Here is a 6,198-nt window from a genome sequence, read left to right on the forward strand (position 1 = left end):
CAGCAAAAGGAATGTTAATGTGAAGTCTTTTGAAGACTTCTAGGAACTTAGTGAACTGCTTGTCTAAGCTTGACTTTCTCAGCCTTTGAGGATAGGGTATCTTTACATGATGATCAATACAAATCGGTGGAGACTGTTGTGGTGGTGCTGGGCTATCAGTAGCCTTCTCTGCTGTCGGTGTTGGTGTCGGCACTGGTTGAGCATTTATTTCTACCTCTACCTCAACTGGTTGTGGTAACTCAGGCCCATCATACTTCTTACCGCTCCTCGTGGTAATTGCCTTGCTTTTCTTTAGGATTAACTTCGTAGTGCTAGGCAAATTTCCTTGAGGGCGGGTTGCTACCCGAGTTGCTAGCCGGCCCATCCGAGTCCGTGGGTCTTTAATTGAAGATCTAGTTTCAGTCATGAATTGGAGCAAGAATCTGGCTCGCAAACTAGAACTTCCACCGCAGGCTTGTTCCGATTAAACTGTTGGTTCGATTTCTTTGTTGATAGAACCCACTATTTCTTCGGTTGTTATTCTGGTTGAACCCATAATTGTTGTTGTTGTTGTTCTGTGAAAAATTCCCCATGGCCTTAGCTTCATCCATTGGCAAATCATCCACATCTGCTTGGCACTCCGAAAAGTGATGACTTCCTCCACATAACTCACAAACAATTTGGGCTTGCTTAGCTTGCCCTGCAATGATTTTAGTCAATGCCTCAACCTGAGCTGTTAACTTTGTGATGGCATCGACTTCTAACACACCAGCTACCTTCTTGGATTGACTCCTTTCAGTTGGCCACTGCTGGTTGTTTAGAGCCATCTCCTCCAATAGATCATATGCCTCATTAGCACTCTTTCTCATAAAAGCTCCGCCCGCTGCTGCATCTATTAGAGTTCTAGTATTACCAACCAACCCGTTGTAGAAGTTGTGAACCAGCATCCACTTCTCTATACCATGATGGGGACACCTCCTGATCAGATCTTTAAACCTCTCCCAAGCCTCATAGAGAGATTCATTATCTTGTTGGCAGAAATTGTTGATTTCTCCTCTTAGCTTTGCGTACTTAGCCGGAGGAAAGAACTTTGACAAGAATTTTGTTGCCAGATCATTCCATGTAGCAATAGAATTCGGTGGCAAAGAATTCAACCAACTCTTGGCTCGTTCTCTGAGCGAGAATGGAAACAACCTCAATCTAATGGCATCGTCGCTAACTCCATTAACTTTAAAAGTTTCACAAAGTTCCATGAAGTTAGAGAGATGCAAATTAGGATCTTCAGAAGGGAGACCACCAAACTGAACTGAAGACTGCACCATTTGAAGGATGGCAGGTTTGATCTCGAAGTTGTTTGCATCCACTGCCGGTGGCCTAATACATGACTGCACTCCCGTCAGAGTAGGGAGAATGTAATCTCTCAAGCTACGGCCATTAGCTTGATCTTCCACAGCGCCACCATTATTACCATTATTACGCCCATTGTTCCCAACATTATTGTTCACATTGGCAGCCATGATTTCTGATGTTTCAGCAGTTGCTGAAACTCTTTCTTGCCTCTTGTTCTTTCGATTCTTCCTGCAAGTTTTCTCAATTTCAGGATCAACTGGTAATATGACTGATTGTCCTTGACGGCGCATGCACTTAGGATTCCTGAAATAAATCAAGAAAATATTGCAAGAAAAAGGTTAGAAAAATCAGCAAGAGAAAATATACCAAAGTAGAAGTTAGTATAATTTTATGTAATATTAATCTTTAACAATTCCCCGGCAACGGCGCCAAAAACTTGTTGCTATATTTTTAAACGCTACGCAAGTATACGCAATCAAGTAGTAAATCTCACACAGGTGAGGTCGATCCCACAGGGAATTGGATTAAGTACCACTAAATTATACTTATGATTCTATTCGGTAAATCGAAAGCAAGTATGATTTAAAAACAGTAAAATTATGAAAGAAATTCAGAAAATTTAATAACACAATTTAAAGTTGAGCAAGATGAGACAATAGGGAGGAGAATCCTGTTGTTGTTTACCCAAATCGTTAATGATTAATTACTATCCTATTCTTGCAGTGATTGACAGATTATGAAATAACCTAGCTCCTTTCAGATCTTCTAGATTCTAAATCACATGTTATCTAATTAATTCCTTAATTAAACTAACATGAAATCAGCATTAAGTAATAATCTACTCGTCACATAAGTCATGCAAATACTTTCGTTTCACATAGAACATTGATTATCTTAATTTTAGCATTCTCAATTCTCACTTTTCAGATTTTGAATTGAGATCATAGAACATGCACAAGGTGATCAATCTTAAACATGAAATTAAACACAAACTAAGATAATTTCACACACAAGAATTGAGGAATGGTAATTAAACATTAACTAGGCAAAACATTAAACAACAATCATCATCCTCCCTAAATGGGAAATTTAGTTCAGAAACAAATCCATAACCATTCCTATAGCAATATTCAACATAAATAAATTAAAGAGGAATAAAGAAAAGAACTGTTTGAGGATGAATTCTGGATCTTCACTTGAATCTCTATGCTCTTCCTGCCGCTCTCAGCTGTGTTTTAGGGTTCCAAATCGCTCTCCCTGAATTCCAATCGCAGTTTTCTATTTATACTTGAAATTTAGGGTTCGATGGACGAAAATACCCCTGGTCCGTACGGGATCTCGCCGCGGCCAAGCTTCCTCTCGCCGCGGCGAGAATGTGCCAATTTCAGCCTCTCTCTGTATCTCGTATCTCGCCGCGGCGAGACTCTTCATCGCCGCGGCCAGATATGCAAAAACTCAAAAATGAAGTTTTTCTTCGGCTCAGCACGTCTTTCAATGAATTTCTGCACCCGAGACCTCTTTTACTCCAAAGAACCTGAAAACATAGAAAACAAGCGTAATTCCGTCCCAACACAGCTAAGAATGCACATAAATTGGATCCAAAACATAGGCTAAAAATAGCCTAACACATAATTACACAACGAATATGAAAAACCCTTAAATAATAATATAAAATTAGGGTAACCTGAAAATATATGAAGATCCGAGTCTTATTATCCCCGTATACACTAGGATTTACCTAATGAATAATATATAGTACAACAAATTAATAAGTGAACAAATATTCTAAAAAATTATAGTATATCAAAAAAGCGTTATTATTTTTAGCTCTAAAGAATATTGAAGAGAAAAAAAACTTACTCCCCAACCAGCTTGAATGATATCAAGTCCATTTTGCAATTTTATTCGACCAAAAGTATATTGTGAGCCAGTGACATTATATAGTGTGTAAAAACTTGCAAATGTTCCACCTCCATTGTATTTCTTGGTTGGATCGGATGTGTAAACAAGTGCATGCTATTATATTCAAATTCAAAATATAATTATATTTCAATTATAGAGTATGCCATTTAATTTGTTAAAACACTATGTAAATCTAAAATATGCTTACATGAAAAGTAGGAGGAGAATTAATTCTTGAAGTATATGACTTTGTAAATAATTTGGCTCTGATAAGATCTTCCTTGGTAATTCTTCTTATTGGAATGAACCCAGCTGGACATTTTTCACCTTTTAACCCATTATTTATCGATACTTGTTTCACATTTTTTGGAGGTTTGTTTTCCCTAACCATCGGATTGGGATGAGAAGAAGGTCCCATCTATACCACAAATACTCATGTTTATTCACTATGGTTTTAGAAAAATAAAAAATAATGAGCTATTAGAGAAGTAATTATTTGAGAAATTAAAAACATACTTGAAAATCATATTTGTGATTCTTCAACAAAGGATGATCAAATGCTGGTTGTTCGTAAAAATCAATACAATCATAAATATCTCCATGTTGTGTCTGTACATGACACAAAACAAGTTAGATAAGTAGGAGATGAAGATTAAATTAATAATAATGAAAGAAAAAAAATACTTTATAGTTTTGATTGATGATTTGTTCAGTCGCTCAAGTTGATTCTCTATTTCAAGAAGTTCATCTCTTGATAATTTTACTGATTGTTCTTGAGATTTGCAATAACATAAAAGTTTACACAATACAATAGCAACCATAAAAAATCCCTTCATTCTCATATTTATGTTGAAAGATTTTATCTGCAATGCAAATATACATTCAAATTAGCCAAAAAAAAATCAAAGTAATAAATCTACATTCAATAAAATAAATGATATTAATTTGTATCTCATATACAAAACAATACATAATAGCTTCTCCAATGTTGAATCTTGTATGAATCCTATCAACAATAACTATTTTAATTCTCTCTCTACACAAAGTATACTAAAAACTTTTACACAAAAATCCACAAATATATATATATATATATATGTACCTTTTTCTTATACTAAAAAGAAATTATATACCAGCTAAGAGGTAGCTTAATATATTATGAGAGACTTTTCAATACATGAATTGGAGAATGAATTATTATGTAGATGAAATGAAAATTAATTAAAAGGTAAATATTCAATACTAGTAATTTACTTATATTTAGTCTTAGGAAATACAAATATTTCCTTCTTTTTTGCTTTTGATAATCACCAATTTATTACATTAAAAATGGTGAAATAGAAAAGGTAAAACAATGCATAAAATGGTATGTTGTGAGAGAGTTTCAATATTGCAATGTTGACTATGATTTTGATATTTTCAATTAAGAATGAAATATTTAAATAAATAAATATTATTAGCTGTATAATTAAATACAATTTTAATTTACAAAACTAGAAATGAACTTACAACTCATTTTTTCTGTATTTTTGTTCTTTTGGACATTACAAGTGAATTAAATATTATTATAGCTTCACAATATTAAATATTATTTACGTTATACATTTGACTAAGTACTTATTGGCAATTAACATATGCATGTATGACACTTGTATTTTTTTCCTAAGAATGAATTGCCTTTTTTTTTCTCCTTTTCTGCTTTCTGATAACTTTTTTTATTGAATTAATGACACGTTTCATTATTTAGAATCAAAATAAATTAATAAAAAAAATTGTAACGAAATAAATCAGTATTGCCATTAAAATATTAGAAATTATGTTCACTATATTTAGTAAGGGTATATAGTGGCATAAGTATCTAATGTTTTAAGTTTGTAAGTGGCATAAACTCAATAATTTTTTTTAGCTGCATAAGTACCCAATGTTTAACTGTAATTTTCTTCCAGTTTTATTAGTATAGAGTCTGTTATTGTCTTAAACATGACACATGTAAGACTCAAATTCTAGATTATTTGGTCTGGACGAAAATATGTAGTATCAGTTACTTCCAAATCTTTTTTTAATAAATTTAAAACGGAGCCTGTACTGACGAAAATAGAGAAAAATTACAGTTTTACAAACATTGGGTACTTATGCCACTAAAAAAAATCATTGGGTTTATGCCGCTTACAAACTCAAAACTTTGGGTACTTATGTCGCTATTTACCCATTTACTAATAAGCAATGTAAATCAATGGTAAGATAATCATTAATTCCCTTACATTTTTTGCTTTAATTTATTAAAATTAGGTAAGAGAGAACTTGATTAAAAAAAAAGGGAATACTTCTCCAACCAATTTTCTAAGGAATGTCGTTAAAGATAATGTCTTCTATTTACCTTTATTTATTTATTAAAAATAAAATATATAATGACAATTTTATCATTTAATATATGCCTTACAAAATAAATATCATATATTATAGTGTTATGCCCATATTTTGAGTAGCAATATAGTGCTATGTAATATAGCAGGAATATGAACCATCTCGAATCATGGAATAATAAAGACATTCAGACAATTCGCCTCGGGAAGTACAGTTAGTAGAAATATTCGAACTCACCTTCTTGAAGACAATGGCAAGACATGAATAAAAACTACCAATTGATGAGACCAGCGAGACGAACAAAGAAATTCCATCTAGGGATACACAAAATACACAATAGAATTATTTGGAAAGGGTAGATAATTAGTGATCCAAAGAGCTCCTAACTCATTGACCCACATACATGGTTGAAAGACTAAATACAACACCTTCAACATGATTCATCTCGCAATTGTCATGCTGCGATAAGCATCTCGTGTATACTTCACTCAACATTAATAGAAGAATGCAAGGAATACTATAACATATACTTAGATGCTGGCTTACAATAAAGTGTCTAGAAGAGTATTGTTGTACTGCGAGAAGGATAAAGCATAATCAGGC

At 33.3% G+C, this 6,198-nt stretch overlaps 1 long non-coding RNA gene and 1 other non-coding gene across 2 annotated transcripts; one reads left to right on the top strand and one right to left on the bottom strand.

Annotated features, from left to right (window-relative positions):
• The first annotated feature begins 936 nt into the window (after positions 1-936).
• Positions 937-1,043, top strand: LOC115715348 (small nucleolar RNA R71). Its single transcript, XR_004011224.1, has one exon. It is a non-coding gene; the product is annotated as a small nucleolar RNA R71 (small nucleolar RNA).
• Positions 1,044-2,204: 1,161 nt separating this feature from the next.
• On the bottom strand, positions 2,205-4,311 carry LOC133034612 (uncharacterized). The gene is made up of 6 exons (XR_009686021.1): positions 4,202-4,311; positions 3,916-4,094; positions 3,748-3,840; positions 3,440-3,649; positions 3,190-3,345; positions 2,205-3,067 (listed from the first exon to the last, which is right to left on the bottom strand). It is a non-coding gene; the product is annotated as an uncharacterized LOC133034612 (long non-coding RNA).
• Positions 4,312-6,198: the final 1,887 nt, after the last annotated feature.

Source organism: Cannabis sativa, chromosome 2 (assembly GCF_029168945.1).
Source record: "Cannabis sativa cultivar Pink pepper isolate KNU-18-1 chromosome 2, ASM2916894v1, whole genome shotgun sequence".
NCBI lineage: Eukaryota > Viridiplantae > Streptophyta > Magnoliopsida > Rosales > Cannabaceae > Cannabis > Cannabis sativa.